We start from the raw sequence: 9303 nt of genomic DNA, 5'->3' as shown, positions 1-9303 counted from the left end.
AAATGGTTCTGTTTGGATCTGATTTTTATTTTGTTTATTAATTTTGAACAGTTTTTGATTTTTTTTTTAGTAATATTGAACTAATTTTTACTATCCTTTTGAGGCTTTACATTTGTTGATTTTGTTTATTGATTTTGATCTGTTTTGTTGTAGTTTTTAGTTGTGTCATACTCATGTAAATGGTTCTTTTTGGATGTGATTTTGATTTTGTTTATTATTTTTAATTAGTTTTTGATTTTGTATCAATAAAAATTTAATAAGAAATTTCTTTTCAAACAATTTATTACAAAATTATCTCTTAGATAGTTCTGTTTGGATCTGATTTTGATTTTTTTATTAATTTTGATCAGTATTTGATTTTTTTATTAACGTTGATCTGATTTTTACTATCCTTTTGAAGCTTGCAATTTGTTTATTTTGTTTATTCATTTTGGTCTGTTTTGTTGTAGTTTTATATTGTGTCATACTCATGTAAATAGTTCTGTTTGGATCTGATTTTTATTTTGTTTATTAATTTTGATCAGTTTTTGATTTTTTTTTTAGTAATATTGAACTAATTTTTACTATCCTTTTGAGGCTTTACATTTGTTAATTTTGTTTATTGATTTTGATCTGTTTTGTTGTAGTTTTTAGTTGTGTCATACTCATGTAAATGGTTCTCTTTGGATCTGATTTTGATTTTGTTTATTATTTTTGATTAGTTTTTGATTTTTTATTTATTAATATTGATCGGATTTTTCCTATCCTTTTGAGGCTTGCAATTCATTTATTTTGTTTAGTCATTTTGATCTGTTTTGTTGTAGTTTTATGTTGTGTGATACTCATGTAAATGGTTATGTTTGGATCAGATTTTGATTTTGTTTATTATTTTTGATTACTTTTTGATTTTTTTTAGTAATATTGAACTAATTTTCACTATCCTTTTGAGGCTTTACATTTGTTAATTTTGTTTATTGATTTTGATCTGTTTTGTTGTAGTTTTTAGTTGTGTCATACTCATGTAAATGGTTCTTTTTGGATCTGATTTTTATTTTGTTTATTATTTTTGATTAGTTTTTGATTTTTTATTTATTAATATTGATCAGATTTTTCCTATCCTTTTGAGGCTTGCAATTCGTTTATTTTGTTTATTCATTTTGATCTGTTTTGTTGTAGTTTTATGTTGTGTCATACTCATGTAAATGGTTATGTTTGGATCTGATTTTGATTTTGTTTATTATTTTTGATTAATTTTTAATTTTTTTTTTAATTTTTTTATTAATATTCATCTGATTTTTACTATCCTTTTGAGGCTTTACAATTGTTTATTTTGTTTATTCATTTTGATCTGTTTTGTTGTAGTTTTATGTTGTGTCATACTCATGTAAATGGTTATGTTTGGATCTGATTTTGATTTTTTTTATTATTTTTGATTACTTTTTGATTTATTTTTTTAATAATATTGAACTAATTTTTACTATCCTTTTGACGCTTTACATTTGTTAATTTTGTTTATTGATTTTGATCTGTTTTGTTGTAGTTATTAGTTGTGTCATACTCATGTAAATGGTTCGTTTTGGATCTGATTTTGATTTTGTTTATTATTTTTGATTAGTTTTTGATTTTTTATTTATTAATATTGATCTGATTTTTCCTATCCTTTTGAGGCTTGCAATTCGTTTATTTTGTTTATTCATTTTGATCTGTTTTGTTGTAGTTTTATGTTGTGCCACACTCATGTAAATGGTTATGTTTGGATCTGATTTTGATTTTGTTTATTATTTTTGATTACTTTTTGATTTTTTTTTTATTAATCTTGATCTTATTTTTCCTATCCTTTTGAGGCTTGCAATTTGTTTATTTTGTTTATTCATTTTGATCTGTTTTGATGTAGTTTAATGTTATGTCATGCTTATGTAAATGGTTCTGTTTAGATCTGATTTTGATTTTGTTTATTATTTTTGATTAATTTTTTATTTTTTATTTTATTAATATTGATCTGGTTTTTACTATCCTTTTGAGGCTTGCAATTTGTTTATTAATTTTAATCTGTTTTGTTGTAGTTTTATGTTGTGTCCTACTCATGTAAATAGTTCTGTTTGGATCTGATTTTGATTTTTTTTATTAATTTTGATCAGTTTTATATTTTTTTTATTAATATTGATCTGATTTTTACTATCCTTTTGAGGCTTTACATTTGTTTATTTTGTTTATTCATTTTGATCTGTTTTGTTGTAGTTTTATGTTGTGTCATACTCATGTAAATGGTTATGTTTGGATCTGATTTTGATTTTGTTTATTATTTTTGATTAGTTTTTGATTTTTTATTTTATTAATGTTGATCTGATTTTTCCTATCCTTTTGAGGCTTGCAATTTGTTTATTTTGTTTATTCATTTTGATCTGTTTTGATGTAGTTTAATGTTATGTCATGCTTATGTCAATGGTTCTGTTTAGATCTGATTTTGATTTTGTTTATTATTTTTGATTAATTTTTGATTTTTTATTTTACTAATATTGATCTGGTTTTACTATCCTTTTGAGGCTTGCAATTTGTTTATTAATTTTAATCTGTTTTGTTGTAGATTTATGTTGTGTCCTACTCATGTAAATAGTTCTGTTTGGATCTGATTTTGATTTTTTTTATTAATTTTGATAAGTTTTATATTTTTTTTATTAATATTGATCTGATTTTTACTATCCTTTTGAGGCTTTACATTTGTTAATTTTGTTTATTGATTTTGATCTGTTTTGTTGTAGTTTTTAGTTGTGTCATACTCATGTAAATGGTTCTTTTTGGATCTGATTTTGATTTTGTTTATTATTTTTGATTAGTTTTTGATTTTTTATTTTATTAATATTGATCTGGTTTTACTTTCCTTTTGAGGCTTGCAATTTGTTTATTAATTTTAATCTGTTTTTTTGTAGTTTTGTGTTGTGTCCTACTCATGTAAATAGTTCTGTTTGGATCTGATTTTGATTTTTTTTATTAATTTTGATCAGTTTTTGATTTTTTTATTAACATTGATCTGATTTTTACTATCCTTTTGAAGCTTGCAATTTGTTTATTTTGTTTATTCATTTTGGTCTGTTTTGTTGTAGTTTTATGTTGTGTCATACTCATGTAAATGGTTCTGTTTGGATCTGATTTTTATTTTGTTTATTAATTTTGAACAGTTTTTGATTTTTTTTTTAGTAATATTGAACTAATTTTTACTATCCTTTTGAGGCTTTACATTTGTTAATTTTGTTTATTGATTTTGATCTGTTTTGTTGTAGTTTTTAGTTGTGTCATACTCATGTAAATGGTTCTTTTTGGATGTGATTTTGATTTTGTTTATTATTTTTAATTAGTTTTTGATTTTGTATCAATAAAAATTTAATAAGAAATTTCTTTTCAAACAATTTATTACAAAATTATCTCTTAGATAGTTCTGTTTGGATCTGATTTTGATTTTTTTATTAATTTTGATCAGTATTTGATTTTTTTATTAACGTTGATCTGATTTTTACTATCCTTTTGAAGCTTGCAATTTGTTTATTTTGTTTATTCATTTTGGTCTGTTTTGTTGTAGTTTTATATTGTGTCATACTCATGTAAATAGTTCTGTTTGGATCTGATTTTTATTTTGTTTATTAATTTTGATCAGTTTTTGATTTTTTTTTTAGTAATATTGAACTAATTTTTACTATCCTTTTGAGGCTTTACATTTGTTAATTTTGTTTATTGATTTTGATCTATTTTGTTGTAGTTTTTAGTTGTGTCATACTCATGTAAATGGTTCTCTTTGGATCTGATTTTGATTTTGTTTATTATTTTTGATTAGTTTTTGATTTTTTATTTATTAATATTGATCGGATTTTTCCTATCCTTTTGAGGCTTGCAATTCATTTATTTTGTTTAGTCATTTTGATCTGTTTTGTTGTAGTTTTATGTTGTGTGATACTCATGTAAATGGTTATGTTTGGATCAGATTTTGATTTTGTTTATTATTTTTGATTACTTTTTGATTTTTTTTTAGTAATATTGAACTAATTTTTACTATCCTTTTGAGGCTTTACATTTGTTAATTTTGTTTATTGATTTTGATCTGTTTTGTTGTAGTTTTTAGTTGTGTCAAACTCATGTAAATGGTTCTTTTTGGATCTGATTTTTATTTTGTTTATTATTTTTGATTAGTTTTTGATTTTTTATTTATTAATATTGATCAGATTTTTCCTATCCTTTTGAGGCTTGCAATTCGTTTATTTTGTTTATACATTTTGATCTGTTTTGTTGTAGTTTTATGTTGTGTCATACTCATGTAAATGGTTATGTTTGGATCTGATTTTGATTTTGTTTATTATTTTTGATTAATTTTTAATTTTTTTTTTAATTTTTTTATTAATATTCATCTGATTTTTACTATCCTTTTGAGGCTTTACATTTGTTTATTTTGTTTATTCATTTTGATCTGTTTTGTTGTAGTTTTATGTTGTGTCATACTCATGTAAATGGTTATGTTTGGATCTGATTTTGATTTTTTTTATTATTTTTGATTACTTTTTGATTTTTTTTTTATTAATATTGAACTAATTTTTACTATCCTTTTCACGCTTTACATTTGTTAATTTTGTTTATTGATTTTGATCTGTTTTGTTGTAGTTATTAGTTGTGTCATACTCATGTAAATGGTTCGTTTTGGATCTGATTTTGATTTTGTTTATTATTTTTGATTAGTTTTTGATTTTTTATTTATTAATATTGATCTGATTTTTCCTATCCTTTTGAGGCTTGCAATTCGTTTATTTTGTTTATTCATTTTGATCTGTTTTGTTGTACTTTTATGTTGTGCCACACTCATGTAAATGGTTATGTTTGGATCTGATTTTGATTTTGTTTATTATTTTTGATTACTTTTTGATTTTTTTTTTATTAATCTTGATCTTATTTTTCCTATCCTTTTGAGGCTTGCAATTTGTTTATTTTGTTTATTCATTTTGATCTGTTTTGATGTAGTTTAATGTTATGTCATGCTTATGTAAATGGTTCTGTTTAGATCTGATTTTGATTTTGTTTATTATTTTTGATTAATTTTTTATTTTTTATTTTATTAATATTGATCTGGTTTTTACTATCCTTTTGAGGCTTGCAATTTGTTTATTAATTTTAATCTGTTTTGTTGTAGTTTTATGTTGTGTCCTACTCATGTAAATAGTTCTGTTTGGATCTGATTTTGATTTTTTTTATTAATTTTGATCAGTTTTATATTTTTTTTATTAATATTGATCTGATTTTTACTATCCTTTTGAGGCTTTACATTTGTTTATTTTGTTTATTCATTTTGATCTGTTTTGTTGTAGTTTTATGTTGTGTCATACTCATGTAAATGGTTATGTTTGGATCTGATTTTGATTTTGTTTATTATTTTTGATTAGTTTTTGATTTTTTATTTTATTAATGTTGATCTGATTTTTCCTATCCTTTTGAGGCTTGCAATTTGTTTATTTTGTTTATTCATTTTGATCTGTTTTGATGTAGTTTAATGTTATGTCATGCTTATGTCAATGGTTCTGTTTAGATCTGATTTTGATTTTGTTTATTATTTTTGATTAATTTTTGATTTTTTATTTTACTAATATTGATCTGGTTTTACTATCCTTTTGAGGCTTGCAATTTGTTTATTAATTTTAATCTGTTTTGTTGTAGATTTATGTTGTGTCCTACTCATGTAAATAGTTCTGTTTGGATCTGATTTTGATTTTGATTTTTTTTATTAATTTTGATAAGTTTTATATTTTTTTTATTAATATTGATCTGATTTTTACTATCCTTTTGAGGCTTTACATTTGTTTATTTTGTTTATTCATTTTGTTCTGTTTTGTTGTAGTTTTTAGTTGTGTCATACTCATGTAAATGGTTCTTTTTGGATCTGATTTTGATTTTGTTTATTATTTTTGATTAGTTTTTGATTTTTTATTTTATTAATATTGATCTGGTTTTACTTTCCTTTTGAGGCTTGCAATTTGTTTATTAATTTTAATCTGTTTTTTTGTAGTTTTGTGTTGTGTCCTACTCATGTAAATAATTCTGTTTGGATCTGATTTTGATTTTTTTTATTAATTTTGATCAGTTTTTGATTTTTTTATTAACATTGATCTGATTTTTACTATCCTTTTGAAGCTTGCAATTTGTTTATTTTGTTTATTCATTTTGGTCTGTTTTGTTGTAGTTTTATGTTGTGTCATACTCATGTAAATGGTTCTGTTTGGATCTGATTTTTATTTTGTTTATTAATTTTGATCAGTTTTTGATTTTTTTTTTAGTAATATTGAACTAATTTTTACTATCCTTTTGAGGCTTTACATTTGTTAATTTTGTTTATTGATTTTGATCTGTTTTGTTGTAGTTTTTAGTTGTGTCATACTCATGTAAATGGTTCTTTTTGGATGTGATTTTGATTTTGTTTATTATTTTTAATTAGTTTTTGATTTTGTATCAATAAAAATTTAATAAGAAATTTCTTTTCAAACAATTTATTACAAAATTATCTCTTAGATAGTTCTGTTTGGATCTGATTTTGATTTTTTTATTAATTTTGATCAGTATTTGATTTTTTTATTAACATTGATCTGATTTTTACTATCCTTTTGAAGCTTGCAATTTGTTTATTTTGTTTATTCATTTTGGTCTGTTTTGTTGTAGTTTTATATTGTGTCATACTCATGTAAATAGTTCTGTTTGGATCTGATTTTTATTTTGTTTATTAATTTTGATCAGTTTTTGATTTTTTTTTTAGTAATATTGAACTAATTTTTACTATCCTTTTGAGGCTTTACATTTGTTAATTTTGTTTATTGATTTTGATCTGTTTTGTTGTAGTTTTTAGTTGTGTCATACTCATGTAAATGGTTCTCTTTGGATCTGATTTTGATTTTGTTTATTATTTTTGATTAGTTTTTGATTTTTTATTTATTAATATTGATCGGATTTTTCCTATCCTTTTGAGGCTTGCAATTCATTTATTTTGTTTAGTCATTTTGATCTGTTTTGTTGTAGTTTTATGTTGTGTGATACTCATGTAAATGGTTATGTTTGGATCAGATTTTGATTTTGTTTATTATTTTTGATTACTTTTTGATTTTTTTTTAGTAATATTGAACTAATTTTTACTATCCTTTTGAGGCTTTACATTTGTTAATTTTGTTTATTGATTTTGATCTGTTTTGTTGTAGTTTTTAGTTGTGTCATACTCATGTAAATGGTTCTTTTTGGATCTGATTTTTATTTTGTTTATTATTTTTGATTAGTTTTTGATTTTTTATTTATTAATATTGATCAGATTTTTCCTATCCTTTTGAGGCTTGCAATTCGTTTATTTTGTTTATTCATTTTGATCTGTTTTGTTGTAGTTTTATGTTGTGTCATACTCATGTAAATGGTTATGTTTGGATCTGATTTTGATTTTGTTTATTATTTTTGATTAATTTTTAATTTTTTTTTTAATTTTTTTATTAATATTCATCTGATTTTTACTATCCTTTTGAGGCTTTACATTTGTTTATTTTGTTTATTCATTTTGATCTGTTTTGTTGTAGTTTTATGTTGTGTCATACTCATGTAAATGGTTATGTTTGGATCTGATTTTGATTTTTTTTATTATTTTTGATTACTTTTTGATTTTTTTTTTTATTAATATTGAACTAATTTTTACTATCCTTTTGACGCTTTACATTTGTTAATTTTGTTTATTGATTTTGATCTGTTTTGTTGTAGTTATTAGTTGTGTCATACTCATGTAAATGGTTCGTTTTGGATCTGATTTTGATTTTGTTTATTATTTTTGATTAGTTTTTGATTTTTTATTTATTAATATTGATCTGATTTTTCCTATCCTTTTGAGGCTTGCAATTCGTTTATTTTGTTTATTCATTTTGATCTGTTTTGTTGTAGTTTTATGTTGTGCCACACTCATGTAAATGGTTATGTTTGGATCTGATTTTGATTTTGTTTATTATTTTTGATTACTTTTTGATTTTTTTTTTATTAATCTTGATCTTATTTTTCCTATCCTTTTGAGGCTTGCAATTTGTTTATTTTGTTTATTCATTTTGATCTGTTTTGATGTAGTTTAATGTTATGTCATGCTTATGTAAATGGTTCTGTTTAGATCTGATTTTGATTTTGTTTATTATTTTTGATTAATTTTTTATTTTTTATTTTATTAATATTGATCTGGTTTTTACTATCCTTTTGAGGCTTGCAATTTGTTTATTAATTTTAATCTGTTTTGTTGTAGTTTTATGTTGTGTCCTACTCATGTAAATAGTTCTGTTTGGATCTGATTTTGATTTTTTTTATTAATTTTGATCAGTTTTATATTTTTTTTTATTAATATTGATCTGATTTTTACTATCCTTTTGAGGCTTTACATTTGTTTATTTTGTTTATTCATTTTGATCTGTTTTGTTGTAGTTTTATGTTGTGTCATACTCATGTAAATGGTTATGTTTGGATCTGATTTTGATTTTGTTTATTATTTTTCATTAGTTTTTGATTTTTTATTTTATTAATGTTGATCTGATTTTTCCTATCCTTTTGAGGCTTGCAATTTGTTTATTTTGTTTATTCATTTTGATCTGTTTTGATGTAGTTTAATGTTATGTCATGCTTATGTCAATGGTTCTGTTTAGATCTGATTTTGATTTTGTTTATTATTTTTGATTAATTTTTGATTTTTTATTTTACTAATATTGATCTGGTTTTACTATCCTTTTGAGGCTTGCAATTTGTTTATTAATTTTAATCTGTTTTGTTGTAGATTTATGTTGTGTCCTACTCATGTAAATAGTTCTGTTTGGATCTGATTTTGATTTTTTTTATTAATTTTGATAAGTTTTATATTTTTTTTATTAATATTGATCTGATTTTTACTATCCTTTTGAGGCTTTACATTTGTTTATTTTGTTTATTCATTTTGTTCTGTTTTGTTGTAGTTTTTAGTTGTGTCATACTCATGTAAATGGTTCTTTTTGGATCTGATTTTGATTTTGTTTATTATTTTTGATTAGTTTTTGATTTTTTTTTTTATTTATATTGATCGGATTTTTCCTATCCTTTTGAGGCTTGCAATTCGTTTATTTTGTTTATTCATTTTGATCTGTTTTGTTGTAGTTTTATGTTGTGTCATACTCATGTAAATGGTTATGTTTGGATCTGATTTTGATTTTGTTTATTATTTCTGATTACTTTTTGATTTTTTTTTATTAATGTTGATCTGATTTTTCCTATCCTTTTGAGGCTTGCAATTTGTTTATTTTGTTTATTGATTTTGATCTGTTTTGA

The sequence above is a fragment of the Amaranthus tricolor genome, chromosome 11, assembly GCF_026212465.1.
Source record: "Amaranthus tricolor cultivar Red isolate AtriRed21 chromosome 11, ASM2621246v1, whole genome shotgun sequence".
NCBI lineage: Eukaryota > Viridiplantae > Streptophyta > Magnoliopsida > Caryophyllales > Amaranthaceae > Amaranthus > Amaranthus tricolor.
The sequence above is the reverse complement of the archived record's forward strand: the minus strand, read 5'-3'. Positions refer to the sequence as shown.